This window comes from Ranitomeya imitator, chromosome 2 (genome assembly GCF_032444005.1).
Source record: "Ranitomeya imitator isolate aRanImi1 chromosome 2, aRanImi1.pri, whole genome shotgun sequence".
In the NCBI taxonomy this organism is placed as follows: Eukaryota; Metazoa; Chordata; class Amphibia; order Anura; family Dendrobatidae; genus Ranitomeya; species Ranitomeya imitator.
Genome location: NC_091283.1, coordinates 299,085,188 through 299,103,487, shown reverse-complemented (window position 1 = coordinate 299,103,487; position 18,300 = coordinate 299,085,188). Strand labels below are relative to the sequence as shown.

General features: G+C 46.5%; 1 long non-coding RNA gene across 1 annotated transcript; it reads left to right on the top strand.

Moving 5' to 3' along the window:
• The first annotated feature begins 1,639 nt into the window (after positions 1-1,639).
• On the top strand, positions 1,640-2,394 carry LOC138667397 (uncharacterized). The gene is made up of 3 exons (XR_011318740.1): positions 1,640-1,811; positions 2,015-2,111; positions 2,189-2,394. It is a non-coding gene; the product is annotated as an uncharacterized lncRNA (long non-coding RNA).
• The last annotated feature ends 15,906 nt before the right edge of the window (positions 2,395-18,300 follow it).

Sequence of the window (18,300 nt, the reverse complement as noted above, 5' to 3'; positions counted from 1 at the left end):
TACAGGACAGTTCAAGGAGCAAAGAGCAAACTAGGATCTACGGACAGTTCAAGGAGCAAAGAGCAAACTAGGATCTACGGACAGTTCAGGGAGCGAAGAGCAAACTAGGATCTACGGCCAGTTCAGGGAGCGAAGAGCAAACTAGGATCTACAGGACAGTTCAAGGAGCAAAGAGTAAACTAGGATCTACGGACAGTTCAGGGAGCAAAGAGCAAACCAGGATCTACGGACAGTTCAGGGAGCAAAGAGCAAACCAGGATCTACGGACAGTTCATGGAGTAAAGAGCAAACTAGGATCTACAGGACAGTTCAAGGAGCAAAGAGCAAACTAGGATCTACGGACAGTTCAAGGAGCAAAGAGCAAACTAGGATCTACGGACAGTTCAGGGAGCGAAGAGCAAACTAGGGTCTACGGACAGTTCAGGGAGCATTATACTCTGTAATTAGAGAGATACATTGTCCTCCTGCACTGTGGAATTAGATTGGTATATTCCTCTATAGTGTCTACTTAATGTGGGCAATACATCTGATAGGTCCATACACACACGGCTCCGCTCCGTACACCTCGTACACACACGGGTCCACTCTGTACACCTTGTACACATGTGGCTCCAGTCAATACACCTCGCACACACACGGCTCCGCTCCATACACCTCGTACACATGTGGCTCCGCTCCATACACCTCGTACACACACGGCTCCGCTCCGTACACCTCGTACATACACGGCTCCACTCCGTACACCTCGTACACACACGACTCTGCTACATCCACACTGTAAACCCCTCCTGACCCCACACATGATAAACTTCCCCTCATCCAGCACCATGACAACCAGCACAGCAGAGTCGTGCATACACTGAGGCCCCTGATCATGTGACCCCTGACTCCTCCCCTCCTGTGACCTCATCACAGGTCCTGTGTGCAGCGCACAGAGCAGCCAATGCCAGCCATATGGTTGTGGCTAAATCCAAGTCGGCTAAAGGACCTGGTCCCTCTGCTGACTTGGATTTAGCCGGCTCAGTATAGAGAAAGCTAAATCCCAGTCGGCTAAGCAGAGGTCCCCAACTCCAGTCCTCAAGGCCCACCAACAGGTCATGTTTTCAGGATTTCCTTAGTCTTGCCCAGGTAATAATTGCATCACCTGTGCAATGCAAAGGAAATCCTGAAAACATGACCTGTTGGTGGGCCTTGAGGACTGGAGTTGGGGACCTCTGGGCTAAGGGACCAGGTCCTTCTGTGCACTGGGATTTAGCTTTCTCACACAGAGTCGGCTATTTCCTAGTTGGCAGAGGGACCAGGTCCTTTAGCTGACTTGGTTTTATCCTGCTCTATATAAGAATGCTAAATCCAAGTAGACAGAAGGCCCCTTACTGTATATAGATATATATCAATACTGTCATGTCATTTTTTTTGAGCTGCAGACTAAATATGACATCTGATCACACATTTATTTATATGTGACAATTATACGCAAGAATTTTCCCCTTAACCCTTGTCAGGCTGCATAATTTTACAACCTTAACAGGCTGCATAGGTACAATTGTACCTTCACATATACCTCCACTGTGGGAAGACTTTACTTGGTTTCAGAAACTAAAGTTCATTCAGCTACAAATGTTATGCTGATATCTATTGTTCAGTGTTGTTACTGGTCACTTATGTTGCTGTCAATTAAGTTAATTCAAACTGGGAGTGGCTTCTACTTGTCTTCCTGCCTCCCTCCTCTCATTAGCCATTTTGCTGTTCATCTCATTGCTGTGAGCACACATTTCTAGGCTTGTGAAGTCTTCAATTTCTTGGAAACGAAGGTAGGAAAGTCTCACAGCATCTAACAGCCAGTTATACCTTTATTCTCATTATGTGGGGACAGAACAGTCAAATTGTCTTTCAGCCTGGACTTGGCTTACATATATTTTGTATGAAACTTATCACTATAGGTATAATTTTTATACGAAAAATGGATAATAATTAGTATCTACATATTGTTTTACGATGTTTTATTTATATTCAGCACAAAATACGAAGCCAAAATTCATCTAGCAAGTCATCATGAGTGATAGTAATGCTGGATCTAGTTTCCGCCATAATCCAAGAAAACGTGTTTGCAGGTTAGTATAATTTTGTGAAAAGCCAATAATGTAGTATTTCGGAAAATTATTTATTTTACATTTTTTCATATTTACAGATTTACGTCTGACGAAATAATGCGAATGCTAGAAGAATCTGATTCTGAGCATGAGGATGAACCATATGTTCCATCTGATGATGAAAACTATGTACCACAAGTGGATGTTACTGAAGAAGATTCAGACATTGAACAAGAAATGGTCATAGAGCATGAAAATGAATACGAATCAGACGAAAGTGTTGAGGATGATTCTGTGCCTCAAAGTGCAGGCGACATTTGGACTGCTAAGGATGAAACTCAATGGTGCAGTAATCCACTGCCAAATGCACAAACAAAATCTCGTAATGTCCTACGACAAAGAGGTGGCCCTGCAGCAATCAGCAACCTATATACAGCAAAAGAGCTATTCAAGTCCATCATGACTCCCGAGATGTGTGACATCATATTACGGGAAACGAATCGAAAGGCCAAGAGAGTTTGTGATGCTTACAACAACGAACTGGTACAACGTTTTCCTGATTCTTCCAAACGGCCACCACAAAAAACATTCAAGCAATTTACTGAAACTGAACTTCATGCATTTTTGGGCATACTGATTGCTGCTGGTGTGCACAGAGCCAACAAAGAGAATCTGGAGGAAATGTGGAATGTTGCTGCTCTGCCTCTTATACGTGCAGCCATGTCTCGTGACCGCTTCAAGATGATACTCAGATTTATCAGGTTTGACAACGAAAATACACGTGCAGAACGTGTGCAAACAGATAAAGCTGCACCAATACGGGACATCTGGACAATGCTGAACAGTAATCTGGAGAGAGCCTACAAGCCATATCATTGTATCACCGTCGACGAGCAATTATTTCCATTTAGAGGTCATACTAAATTTACCCAGTATATACCTTCAAAACCAGCTAAATATGGCATAAAGATTTTCTGGGCTTGTGACTCATCAAATGCCTACCCTTTACAAGGTCAGCTCTACACTGGGAAACCAACTGATGGTCCTCGACAAGTAAACATTGGAGAACGAACAGTATTGGACCTAGTGAGCTCGTATAAAGGCTCTGGAAGAAATGTCACCACCGATAACTTCTTTACAACCATGGAACTAGCTAAGGTATTGAACTCCTGGAACATGACACTAGTTGGTACAGTGAGAAAAAACAAAAGGTTCCTACCTAACAACATGCAGCCTGCCAAAGAAAGGCCTGTATACTCGACAAATTTTGCCTACAATCATGATGCAACAGTCTGTTCATATGTACCAAAGAAGAACAAATCAGTCGTGCTTCTATCATCTATGCACATGACGGGAGAAGTTGAAGAGACACTAGCAGCCAAGCCAGAGATAATAAAATACTACAACATAACAAAAGGTGGCGTTGATGTTATGGATAAAATGTTGGGAGAGTACACTGTGAAACGACGAACATCACGTTGGACTTTGGCATTTTTCTACAATATGATTGATGTCAGTGGGTTAGCATCCTACATCATCTACAGAGAACACAATCCAAGCTTCAGGGCAAAGGATCAACGAAGAAAGTTCCTGAAAGATCTCGCAAATCAGCTGTGTATGATTGCAATTGAAGATCGTAGTACAAACAAAATGATAATGAGAAACTATTTTCTTCGAGGTGCAGTAGAAATGGTGCTTGGACGATGCATTGTGGTAGCATCGCAGCCAGCAGCTGGCCCCAAAATACCTCATGGTAGTCGTGGACCCTCCCCTGTTGTTGGTAGTTGCTATGTCTGCAGAGACCTGAGGCGAAAACAACGCAAGACTAGAAAGTCTTGTGTGGTTTGTGTGAAACCCATTTGCGATGAACACTCTGTAGCAAAGCCAACATGCATTACTTGCAAAGAAAATCAATAAAAAAAAGTTTCTTACATTTTCTTTTATAATGTAAATGAACAGTTTTTTACTTGTTTATAATAGTTAAATAGCATTATCATTAAAAAAAAATTTATGCTTTTTCCCTTGCATTATCTTCATTCAAAATATATGAGGTACATTTGTACCTATGCAGCTTGTTATGGATGCAAAAAGATCTCGACCCCTTATCTCGGAAGCGGGTGGAGATATTTTATTGAAATTTGGCCAATATATTCTGGACCAAAAATGTAGAGATGTCACGAAATTTCAGCCCTCTACGTCTTTTCAAAAAAAAGTTATTGCAATTTTAAAACGGAATAGTTACAATTGTACCTATTCAGCCGGATAAGGGTTAATCCCAGTGTGTACAATATTCTGCGCCAATCTCATCCGTGTCCCGTTTTATTTTCTGGTGATCATTTTTGTAGATTACACAACCACAGATTTTTTTCCATGCATGCACCTAGGAGTGTTTTAACCCTTGGGCGATTTTCCGTTTTTTAACATTTTTTTTCCTTCCCATAACTTATTTTTCCATCCACATCGCCGTTGGGATTTTTTTTTTATTTTGGCGGGACGTTATTAATGATACCATTTTGGCGCAAATACCATGTTTTGATCACCTCTTATTTCATTTTATTGCAATGTTTGCGGCGACAAAAAAAAACGTAATTATGGCGTTTCGAGTTTACTTCTCGTTATGCCGTTTACCAATCAGATTATTTTATATTTTGATTGGTCAGACCTTTCTGAACACATCAATTCCCAATTTATTTATTTTTTTTTAATGGAGCAAAAGCGATATTTTTTTTTCTTATATTTTTATGATATATGACGTAACTTGTAGATCACACAACCACAGATTTTTTTCCATGCATGCACCTAGGAGGGATTTAACTCTCTGGCGATTTTCATTTTTTTAATATTTTTTTTCCTGCCCATAACTTATTTTTCCATCCACATCGCCTTTGGGATTTTTTTTTATTTTGGCGGGACGTTCTTATTGATACCATTTTGGCGCGGATACCATGTTTTGATCACCTCTTATTTTATTGCAATGTTGCGGCAACCAAAAAAAAGTCATTATGGCGTTTTGAGTTTTTTCTCTTTGTGCCGTTTACTGATCAGATTATTTTACATTTTGATTGGTCAGACCTTTCTGAACACGTCAATTCCAAATTTCCAATTTTTTTTTTTTTTTTAAATGGAGCAAAAGTGATATTTTTTTTTTATATATTTTTATGATATATGATGCAACTACATCATGCGTTGTGAAGGGGTCAATTCTATAACTATTGGCCAAATGGACCAGGTCCTTCTGCCGACTTGGATTTAGCCTGCTCTCTGTGAGAAAGCTAAATCCCGGTCGGCTAAAGGACCAGGTCCCTGTGAGTGTTTTAATACTAGATCTAGTAGGTTAAAGGACCAGGTCCTTCTGCCAACTTGAATTTAGCCTGCTCTCTGTGAGAAAGCTAAATCCCAGTTGGCTAAAGGACCAGGTCCCTGTGAGTGTTTTAATACTATAGGAGGCTAAAGGACCAGGTCCTTCTGCCAACTTGGATTTAGCCTGCTCTCTGTGAGAAAACTAAATCCCAGTTGGCTAAAGGACCAGGTCCCTGTGAGTGTTTTAATACTATAGGAGGCTAAAGGACCAGGTCCTTCTGCCAACTTGGATTTAGCCTGCTCTCTGTGAGAAAACTAAATCCCGGTCGGCTAAAGGACCAGGTCCCTGTGAGTGTTTTAATACTAGATCTAGTAGGTTAAAGGACCAGGTCCTTCTGCCAACTTGGATTTAGCCTGCTCTCTGTGAGAAAACTAAATCCCAGTCGGCTAAAGGACCAGGTCCCTGTGAGTGTTTTAATACTAGATCTAGCAGGCTAAGGGACCAGGTCCTTCTGCCAACTTGGATTTAGCCTGCTCTCTGTGAGAAAGCTAAATCCAAGTGGGATAAAGGACCAGGTCCCTTGAAGTGGTTTAATACCAGACTTAGGCTAGGGTCACTTTGCGTTATGTGACCGCGATTAATTGACTATGTTACACCACGGCATAACGCGGTGCAACGTAGTCCGTTAACGCCGCCATAGCCTGTAATGGCGAACGCATCGCTAGCGCACACCCACATTTCTCTGTGAGAAAGCTAAATCCCAGTTGGCTAAAGGACCAGGTCCCTGTGAGTGTTTTAATACTAGATCTAGTAGGTTAAAGGACCAGGTCCTTCTGCCAACTTGGATTTAGCCTGCTCTCTGTGAGAAAACTAAATCCCAGTCGGCTAAAGGACCAGGTCCCTGTGAGTGTTTTAAACCCTTAGCGACCGCCGATACGCCTTTTAACGGCGGCCGCTAAGGGTACTTAAACCACAGCGCCGTTAATTAACGGCGCTGTGGAAAAAGTCCATAGCGCCCCCCAGAGGCCGATTTTCTCCGGGGTCTCGGCTGCCGAGGGTAGCCGAGACCCCAGAGAACATGATTCGGGGTTTTTTTAACCCACCCCGCATTTGCGATCGCCGGTAATTAACCGTTTACCGGCGATCGCAAAAAAAAAACAAACCGCGATCTCTTTTTAATTTCTCTGTCCTCTGATGTGATCGCACATCGGAGGACAGAGAAAAGGGGTCCCAGGTGGCCCCCCAATACTCACCTAGCTCCCCCGATGCTCCTCGTGTCTCCCGGTGGGCGCCGCCATCTTCAAAATGGCGGGCGCATGCGCAGTGCGCCCGCCGGCCGGCACCGGGAGAATCTTTGGGGTCCCGGCTGCCGGGGGTAGCCGAGACCCCAAAGAGCATGATCGGGGTCGGTATTACCGACCCCTGTTTTGCGATCGCCGGTAATTAACTGTTTACCGGCGACCGCAAAAAAAAAGAAAAAAAGTAAAGTGTAATTCTCTGTCCTCTGATGTGATCGCACATCAGAGGACAGAGAAATAGGGGGATTCGGGGACCCTAGCATACTCACCTAGGTCCCTGGATCCTCTTGCTGCTCCTCCTGGCCGCCGGCAGAAGAACATGGCGGACGCATGCCCAGTGCGCCCGCCATCTGTCTCCATCTGCCGGCCGGCAGGAGAACAGCAGTTGGGGCTAAAATTACGGTTAGGGGTAGGGGTAGGGGTAGGGTTAGGGTTAGGGGTAGGGTTAGTAGGGGTAGGGTTAGGGTTAGGGGTAGGGGTAGGGTTAGGGGTAGGGTTAGGGGTAGGGTTAGGGGTAGGGCTAGGGTTAGGGCTAGGGTTGGGGCTAAATTTAGGGTTATGGTTGGGGCTAAATTTAGGGTTAGGCTTCTTTCACACTTACGTCGGTACGGGGCCGTCGCAATGCGTCGGCCCGACATACCGACGCACGTTGTGAAAATTGTGCACAACGTGGGCAGCAGCTATAGTTTTTCAACGCATCCGCTGCCCAATCTATGTCCTGGGGAGGAGGGGGCGGAGTTACGGCCACGCATGCGCGGTCAGAAATGGCGGATGCGACGTACAAAAAAACGTTTCATTGAACGTTTTTTTGTGCCTACGCTCCGCCAAAACACAACTGATCCAGTGCATGACGGACGCGACGTGAGGCCATCCGTCACGATCCGTCGGCAATACAAGTCTATGGGCAAAAAACGCATCCTGCGGGCACATTTGCAGGATCCGTTTCTTGTCCAAAACGACGGATTGCGACGGAATGCCAAACGACGCAAGTGTGAAAGTAGCCTTAGGGCTAGGGTTAGGGTTGGGGCTAAAGTTAGGGCTAGGGTTGGGGCTAAAGTTAGGGTTAGAGCTGGGATTAGGGTTAGGGTTTGGATTAGGGTTGGTATTAGGGTTAGGGTTGGCATTAGGGTTACGCTTGGGATTAGGGTTAGGTTTGGGATTAGGGTTAAGGTTAGGGTTGTGATTAGGGGTGTATTGGGATTAGGGTTAGGTTTGAGGTTAGGGTTGAGATTAGGATTAGGGGTGTGTTGGATTTAGGGTTTTGATTAGGGTTATGGTTAGGGTTGACATTAGGGTTGTTTTGGGGTAAGGGTTGTGATTATGGTTAGGGTTAGTGATTAGGATTATGGATCAGGTTGGGATTAGGGTTAGGGGTGTGTTGGGGTTAGGGTTGGAGCTAGAATTGGGGGGTTTCCACTGTTTAGGTACATCAGGGGGTCTCCAAACACGACAGCCAATTTTGCGCTCAAAAAGTCAAATGGTGCTCCCTCCCTTCTGAGCTCTGCCGTGCGCCCAAACAGTGGGTTACCCCCACATATGGGGCATCAGCGTACTCGGGATAAATTGGACAACAACTTCTGGGGTCCAATTTCTCTTGTTACCCTTGTGAAAATAAAAACTTGGGGGCTACAAAATCTTTTTTGTGAAAAAAAAAATATTTTTTATTTTCACGACTCTGCATTCCAAACTTCTGTGAAGCACTTGGGCATTCAAAGTTCTCACCACACATCTAGATAAGTTCCTTGGGGGGTCTAGTTTCCAAAATGGGGTCACTTGTGGGGGGTTACTACAGTTTAGGTACATCAGGGGCTCTGCAATCGCAACATAATGCCCAGAGACCATTCTATCAAAGTCTGCATTCCAAAAAGGCGCTCCTTCCCTTCCGAGCTCTGCCGTGCGCCCAAACAGTGGTTTACCCCCACATATGGCGCATCAGCGTACTCGGGATAAATTGGACAACAACTATTGCAGTCCAATTTCTCCTGTTACCCTTGTGAAAATAAAAACTTGGGGGCTACAATATCTTTTTTGTGGAAAAAAAAATATTTTTTATTTTCACGACTCTGCATTCTAAACTTCTGTGAAGCACTTGGGCATTCAAAGTTCTCACCACACATCTAGATAAGTTCCTTGGGGGGTCTAGTTTCCAAAATGGGGTCACTTGTGGAGGGTTACTACAGTTTAGGTACATCAGGAGCTCTGCAATCGCAACATAATGCCCAGAGACCATTCTATCAAAGTCTGCATTCCAAAAAGGAGCTCCTTCCCTTCCGAGCTCTGCCGTGCGCCCAAACAGTGGTTTACCCCCACATATGGCGCATCAGCGTACTCGGGATAAATTGGACAACAACTATTGCAGTCCAATTTCTCCTGTTACCCTTGTGAAAATAAAAACTTGGGGGCTACAATCTTTTTTGTGGAAAAAAAAATATTTTTTATTTTCACGGCTCTGCATTATAAACTTCTGTGAAGCACTTGGGCATTCAAGGTTCTCACCACACATCTAGATAAGTTCCATGGGGGGTCTAGTTTCCAAAATGGGGTCACTTGTGGGGGATTTCTACTGTTTAGGCACATCAGGGGCTCTCCAAACGCGACATGGCGTCCGATCTCAATTCCAGCCAATTCTACATTGAAAAAGTAAAACGGCACTCTTTCTCTTCCAAGCTCTGCGGTGCGCCCTAACAGTTGTTTACCCCCACATATTTGGTATCAGCGTACTCAGGAGAAATTGCACAACAACTTTAGTGGTCTAATTTCTCCTGTTACCCTTGTGAAAATAAAAATTTGTGGGCAAAAAGATCATTTTTGTAGAAAAAATGCAATTTTTTTTTTTCACGGCTCTACGTTATAAACTTCTGTGAAGCACATGGGGGTTCAAAGTTCTCACCACACATCTAGATATGTTCCTTAAGGGGTCTAGTTTCCAAAATGGGGTCACTTGTGGGGGGTTTCCACTGTTTAGGCACATCAGGGGCTCTCCAAACGCGACATGGTGTCCGATCTCAATTCCAGCCAATTCAACATTGAAAAAGTAAAACGGCGCTCCTTCACTTCCAAGCTCTGCGGTGCGCCCAAACAGTGGTTTACCCTCACATATGGGGTATCGACGTATTCAGGAGAAATCGCACAACAACTTTTGTGGTCTAATTTCTCCTGTTACCCTTGTGAAAATAAGAATTTGTGGGCGAAAAGATAATTTTTGTGTAAACAAAAGCGATTTTTTATTTTCACGGCTCTACGTTATAAACTTCTGTGAAGCACTTGGGGGTTCAAAGTGCTCACCACACATCTAGATAAGTTCCTTAAGGGGTCTAGTTTCCAAAATGGTGTCACTTGTGGGGAGTTTCCACTGTTTAGGCACATCAGGGGCTCTCTAAACGTGACATGGCGTCCGATCTCAATTCCAGCCAATTCTGCATTGAAAAAGTCAAACGGCGCTCCTTCACTTCTAAGTTCTGCGGTGCGCCCTAACAGTGGTTTACCCCCACATATGGGGTATTGGCGTATTCAGGAGAAATTGCATAACAAAATTTATGGTTACATTTCTGTTTTTACACTTGTGAAAATAAAAAAAATGGTTCTGAATTAAGATGTTTGCAAAAAAAAGTTAAATGTTCATTTTTTCCTTCCACATTGTTTCAGTTCCTGTGAAGCATGTAATAAACTTCTTGAATGTGGTTTTGAGAACCTTGAGGGGTGTAGTTTTTAGAATGGTGTCACACTTCATTATTTTCTATCATATAGACCCCTCAAAATGACTTGAAATGTGATGTGGTCCCTAAAAAAAAATGGTGTTGTAAAAATGAGAAATTGCTGGTCAACTTTTAACCCTTATAACTCCCTAACAAAAAAAAATTTTGTTTCCAAAATTGTGCTGATGTAAAGTAGACATGTGGGAAATGTTATTTATTAACTATTTTTCGTGACATATCTCTCTGATTTAAGGGCATAAAAATACAAATTTTGAAAATTGCAAAATTTTAAAAATTTTCGCCATATTTCCATTTTTTTCATAAATAATCGCAAGTAATATCGAAGAAATGTTACCACTATCATGAAGTACAATATGTCACGAAAAAACAATCTCAGAATCAGCAGGATCCGTTGAAGCGTTCCAGAGTTATAACCTCATAAAGTGACAGTGGTCAGAATTGCAAAAATTGGCCTGGTCATTAATTACCAAATTGGCTCTGTCACTAAGGGGTTAACACTAGATCTAGCAGGCTAAGGGACCAGGTCCTTCTGCCAACTTGGATTTAGCCTGCTCTCTGTGAGAAAGCTAAATCCAAGTGGGATAAAGGACCAGGTCCCTTGAAGTGGTTTAATACCAGACTTAGGCTAGGGTCACATTGCGTTATGTGACCGCGATTAATTGACTATGTTACACCACGGCATAACGCGGTGTAACGTAGTCCGTTAACGCCGCCATAGCCTGTAATGGCGAACGCATCGCTAGCGCACGCCCACATTGGGTGTGCGCTAGCGATGTGCCGTCATTTGAGTGTCGGACCACGAACACTGCTTGCAGCGTTCGCGGTCCGTTCCTTGCTAGCGCAGATCGGGGATCTGCGCTAGCGGGATCGTCTAATGCGATCCCTTTTGGGACATTGCGTTAGCGCAGTCCATAGCGCTATGCGCTAAACGGACTGCCCTAACGCAATGTGACCCTAGCCTTAGTAAGCTAAGCTTAGGAAGCTAAAACACCAGATCCTTCTGCCCACTTAGATTTAGCTTGCTGTATGTAACAAATTCTAGTGGGCAACGCAGTCCAACAGTGATTCACCATCTGATGCACTGTAATGATTCCACTGGTTCACTGTCGGACTTCTGTACTGTAGTGCCCCTGTGTCACGCAGGGGGCAGTCCGGCAATCCAACCTACTGCAATGTTTCCGCCAGGTTATGCATATTGCCGGTCACTGTGCTCCTTGAGTTCACCTCAAGTGACAATTGACAGCTCAGAGGGTTCTGTGATAACCGCAAACTGTAATCTCCAGTGACCTCACAGGTGGTGGCTTCCATGCCACCCTTAGGCCGGGGTCACACTCGGCGTAAGACAATACGGTCCGTAATTTACGGCCGTAATACGCAGAAAAGTCCCCAAAATAGTGGTCCGTATCTCCTCCGTAGGCAGGGTGTATCAGCGTATTTTGCGCATGGCATCCTCCGTATGTAATCCGTATGGCATCCGTACTGCGAGATTTTCTCCCAGGCTTGCAAAACCGACCTATGGACATACAATGGAACCATGTGCTCAAAAAATCGTAACAACATATATACTGTTATATATATATATATATATATATATATGTCAGTAGACACATATATGTATATATATTAATATTTCATCCAGCGCGAGATAGCTTTAAAGCCGATAATTCAATTGCCGGCTTTTGCTATCTCCTTCCTAAGCTTGACATGATATGAGACATGGTTTACATACAATGAATGATCAAAACGCACCAACCCATTTCCTCAGGTTACCAATGGGCCACATTCCAAGCTCAATATAAACATATTGACCATAAGGTAATAAACCCTAGTCACGAAGTGTATTCTTTAAGACAAAATCTTTATTTAACATACATAAAACAACATATAAATATTAAAACAGTGCCTCACAATCAGATGAAATACTACACCAAGGTGAACAGCGAACATCACAGGTATATAATCTTAAGTGTATTTTATAGTTACCTAGAAATCATCGGATAGATATTTCCTATTTCATATCTCCACCAGAGTAGTAAAGCCAGTGACTGAGGGCAGATAGTCCATGGTTATTGGCCCCCTCCCTGGCTAAAAACATCTGCCCCCAGAAAAGGCACATCTGGAAGATGCGCCTATTCTGGCACTTGGCCACTCTCTTCCCATTCCCGTGTAGCAGTGGGATATTGGGTAATGAAGGGTTAATGTCACCTTGCTATTGTAAGGTGACATTAAGCCAGATTAATAATGGAGAGGCGTCAATTATGACACCTATCCATTATTAATCCACTTGTATGAAATGGTTAAAAAACACACACACACACACACACACACACACACACACACACACACACACACACACTATTACAAAGTCTTTTAATGAAATACAAACACAGGTTGTTGGAATATTTTATTATCCTGGTAATCCACCTGAAGACCCTCGCTCTGTAACAAAGGAAAAATAAAAAAACAACAATATCTCATACCTTCCGATGATCTGTCACGTCCCACGATGTAAATCCATCTGAAGGGGTTAAAATATTTTACAGGCAGGAGCTCTGCTATAATGCAGCTGTGCTCCTGCCTGTAAAACCCCAGCGAATGAATGGAAAGTAGGTCAATGACCTGTAGTTACCTTCATTCGCGGTGATGCGCCCTCTGCTGGTTGTCCTCATATGACCTCGAGGCTGGGAGAATATTCTGAAAAGTTCCCACGCTCGAGGTCATATGAGGACAACCAGCAGAAGTGTCTATCAGCCATAGGCCGGCGCAGGGGTGGATTAAGGGTAGCCAGGGCCCCGGGCTGTTCAGACACTGTGGGCCCCCCCCGGTCATGTGACGGGGGTCATGTGACGGGGGTCATGTGACGGGGGTCATGTGACGGGGGTCATGTGACGGGGGTCATGTGACGGGGGTCATGTGACGGGGGTCATGTGACGGGGGTCATGATATACCCGAACCAGATTATTCCAGAAAAATGGCCGGGCCCTACTCTACTGTAACCTATTAAATATTTGTTAGAATCTGCAATACAATTTAGGTATATTTTGACCAATAATATCACATACAAGGAACAAATACCACCGCACCGTGACCAGACCACAAATTACAACCACAGTGATCGAATTATATTACATACAAGGATCAAATACCACCGCGCCATGACCAGACCACAAATTACAACCACAGTGATCGAATAATATCACATACAAGGGACAAATACCACAACACCATTTCCAGACCACATATTACCACCACAGTGACTGAATACTACAATACTGATCAGTAATAAAAAAAAAACCACAATACTATCACCATAAGTGCCAGTATTCACAGGAGATCTGTACTTAGTATGCAGTGTCTGTGTAGAGGTAATACAGAGATCACTGGTGGTATTATACACAGGAGCTCAATATAGTATACATTGTATAGTGTCAGTGTATAGGTAACACTGACTCACCAGTGACGTCTCTAGGTGAAGTCCTTCATCTTTCAGCCAGCACAGACCGCCATCATTTCTCCCAGCCAGGACTCGTTTCTGCAGGAAATAACACAGTTATCTCGAGCTCCGCTTGCAGAACACATTACTTAATTTTCACAACTTCTACATTACACCACATGAAGAAAAAAAGGTGATATAGTGTCACTCTGCACAGTAACAGGACCGCCCCCCATTTAAAACAGTATACTCAAAAAATAAAATAAATACATCACTGCAGTAATAATATCCCTAAATTAGCCCCTATGGTAATAATATTCCACATCCTGGCCCCGTGTGTCTCATTCCTGGCTCCAGCCATATGTTCTCGCATCCTGCCCTCATGAGTATCCATTCTACCCCATATGATCTCCACATCCTGCCCCATATGTCTCCATCGTATCCATCCTGCCACATGATCCAATCCTGCCCCATGTCTTTAATTCTGCCCCGTGTCTCCAATCATGCCCCGTGTCTACATTCTGCCCATGCCTCCAGTCCTGCCCCCATTGTGTCCAGCAATCTGCCCCAGTATGTCCAGCATATTGCCCCAGTGTCCAGCAATCTGCCCCAGTGTCTCCAGCATATTGCCCCCAGTGTGTCCAGCATTGCCCCCAGACAGTGTGTCCAGCAATCTGCCCCAGTGCGTCCAGCATTGCCCCCAGACAGTGTGTCCAGAATATTACCACCAGTGTGTCCAGAAATCTGCCCCAGTAAGTCCAGCATTTCCCCCAGTGTCTCCAGCATTGCCCCAGTGTCCTCCAGCTCCAGCAATCTGCCCCAATGTCCTCCAGCATTGCCCCAGTGTCCTCCAGCATTGCCCCAGTGTCCTCCAGCAATCTGCCCCAGTGTCATCCAGCAATCTGCCCCAGTGTCATCCAGCAATCTGCCCCAGTGTCATCCAGCAATCTGTCCCAGTGTCATCCAGCAATCTGCCCCAGTGTCATCCAGCATTGCCCCAGTGTCATCCAGCCATCTGCCCGTGTCCTCCAGCATTGCCCCAGTGTCCTCCAGCATTGCCCCAGTGTCCTCCAGCCATCTGCCCCAGTGTCCTCCAGCATTGCCCCAGTGTCCTCCTGCCATCTGCCCCAGTGTCCTCCAGACATCTGCCCCAGTGTCCTCCAGCCATCTGCCCCAGTGTCCTCCTGCCATCTGCCCCAGTGTCCTCCAGCCATCTGCCCCAGTGTCCTCCAGCCATCTGCCCCAGTGTCCTCCAGCCATCTGCCCCAGTGTCCTCCAGCATTGCCCCAGTGTCCTCCAGCATTGCCCCAGTGTCCTCCAGCAATCTGCCCCAGTGTCCTCCAGCATTGCCCCAGTGTCCTCCAGCATTTCCCCAGTGTCCTCCAGCCATCTGCCCCAGTGTCCTCCAGCATTGCCCCAGTGTCCTCCTGCCATCTGCCCCAGTGTCCTCCAGCCATCTGCCCCAGTGTCCTCCAGCCATCTGCCCCAGTGTCCTCCAGCATTGCCCCAGTGTCCTCCAGCATTGCCCCAGTGTCCTCCAGCCATCTGCCCCAGTGTCCTCCAGCATTGCCCCAGTGTCCTCCTGCCATCTGCCCCAGTGTCCTCCAGACATCTGCCCCAGTGTCCTCCAGCCATCTGCCCCAGTGTCCTCCTGCCATCTGCCCCAGTGTCCTCCAGCCATCTGCCCCAGTGTCCTCCAGCCATCTGCCCCAGTGTCCTCCAGCCATCTGCCCCAGTGTCCTCCAGCATTGCCCCAGTGTCCTCCAGCATTGCCCCAGTGTCCTCCAGCAATCTGCCCCAGTGTCCTCCAGCATTGCCCCAGTGTCCTCCAGCATTGCCCCAGTGTCCTCCAGCCATCTGCCCCAGTGTCCTCCAGCATTGCCCCAGTGTCCTCCTGCCATCTGCCCCAGTGTCCTCCAGCCATCTGCCCCAGTGTCCTCCAGCCATCTGCCCCAGTGTCCTCCAGCATTGCCCCAGTGTCCTCCAGCCATCTGCCCCAGTGTCCTCCAGCATTGCCCCAGTGTCCTCCAGCCATCTGCCCCAGTGTCCTCCAGCCATCTGCCCCAGTGTCCTCCAGCCATCTGCCCCAGTGTCCTCCAGCCATCTGCCCCAGTGTCCTCCAGCCATCTGCCCCAGTGTCCTCCAGCCATCTGCCCCAGTGTCCTCCTGCCATCTGCCCCAGTGTCCTCCAGCCATCTGCCCCAGTGTCCTCCAGCCATCTGCCCCAGTGTCCTCCAGCCATCTGCCCCAGTGTCCTCCAGCATTGCCCCAGTGTCCTCCAGCATTGCCCCAGTGTCCTCCAGCAATCTGCCCCAGTGTCCTCCAGCATTGCCCCAGTGTCCTCCAGCATTGCCCCAGTGTCCTCCAGCATTGCCCCAGTGTCCTCCAGCATTGCCCCAGTGTCCTCCAGCCATCTGCCCCAGTGTCCTCCAGCATTGCCCCAGTGTCCTCCAGCCATCTGCCCCAGTGTCCTCCTGCCATCTGCCCCAGTGTCCTCCTGCCATCTGCCCCAGTGTCCTCCAGCCATCTGCCCCAGTGTCCTCCAGCCATCTGCCCCAGTGTCCTCCAGCCATCTGCCCCAGTGTCCTCCAGCCATCTGCCCCAGTGTCCTCCAGCCATCTGCCCCAGTGTCCTCCAGCATTGCCCCAGTGTCCTCCAGCCATCTGCCCCAGTGTCCTCCTGCCATCTGCCCCAGTGTCCTCCAGCCATCTGCCCCAGTGTCCTCCAGCCATCTGCCCCAGTGTCCTCCTGCCATCTGCCCCAGTGTCCTCCAGCCATCTGCCCCAGTGTCCTCCAGCCATCTGCCCCAGTGTCCTCCAGCATTGCCCTCAGTGTGTCCAGTCCACCGTTGTAAAAAAAAAACAAAAAAAAAAAAACAAAGTCTCCTCACCTGTCCTCGCTCCAGCGCCGCGGTGAGCTCCCTCCAACAGAGCACACTCGCCGGCGACTGACAATGACGTCAGACGCCGGCGACGTGTGCGCCTGCGGCCGACATCAGCCGCCAGCCTCCAATTGGCTGGCGGCTGGTGTTAACTATTGACGTGCGGGCGCTTGCCCGCACGTCAATAGGAAACCGCCGCAGGCAGCGCCGGAAGGGGCCCGGTGAGCAGATGAGAAGGGGCCCCATGCGGGCCCCCTCTCTCTGCCCACCGGCTACGGCAGGGGGCCGGGGGCGGGCACATAAATGCCGGCGGCGGCCGCCGGCAGCGGCATTTGAATAACAGATGATCAGAGGGTCAACAGTGCGGTAGCCCAGGGCCCCCCCAGACCACTGGGCCCTGGGCTACCGCCCATATTGACCCTCTGATAATCCGCCCCTGGGCCGGCGTCACACTCAGCGTAAGACAATGCGGTCCGTATATTATGGCCGTAATACGCTGAAAAGTCCCCAAAATAGTGGTCCATAGCTCCTCCGTAGGCAGGGTGTTTCAGCGTTTTTTGCGCATGGCATCCTCCGTATGTAATCCGTATGGCATCTGTACTGCGTGTTTTTCTCACAGGCTTGCAAAACCGACATACGGCTATACAAGGGATCCATGTTAAAAAAAACCAAAAACATATATACTGTCATATATATAAATATATATATATATGTCAGTAGACACATACAGTATATGTATATATATATATATATATATATTAATATTTCATACAGCGCGAGATAGCTTTAAAGCCGGTAATTCAATTACCGGCTTTTGCTATCTCCTTCCTAAACCCGACATGATGAGACATGGTTTACATACAGTAAACCATCTCATATCCCCATTTTTTTGCATATTCCACACTACTAATGTTAGTAGTGTGTATATGCAAAATTTGGCCGTTCTAGCCATTAAATTAAAGGGTTAAATGGCGGAAAAAATTGGCGTGAGCTCCCGCGCAATTTTCTCCGCCAGAGTAGTAAAGCCAGTGACTGAGGGCAGACATTAATAGCCTGGAGAGGGTCCATGGTTATTGCCCCCCCCCCCCCTGGCTAAAAACATCTGCCCCCAGCCACCCCAGAAAAGGCACATCTGGAAGATGCGCCTATTCTGGCACTTGGCCACTCTCTTCCCATTCCCGTGTAGCGGTGGGATATGGGGTAATAAAGGGTTAATGCCACCTTGCTATTGTAAGGTGACATTATGCCAAATTAATAATGGAGAGGCATCAATTATGACACCTATCCATTATTAATCCAATACTAGTAAAGGGTTAAAAAAAGCACACACACATTATTAAAAATTATTTTATTGAAATAAAAACAAAGGTTGTTGTAATAATTTATTCTACGCTCAATCCTTCTGAAGACCCTCGCTCTGTAACAAAGTAAAAATAATAAACCAACAATATACATACCTTCCGAAGATCTGTAAGGTCCCACGATGTAAATCCATCTGAAGGGGTTAAAACATTTTGCAGCCAGGAGCTCTGCTAATGCAGCGCTGCTCCTGCCTGCAAAACCCCGGGGAATGAAGGTAAA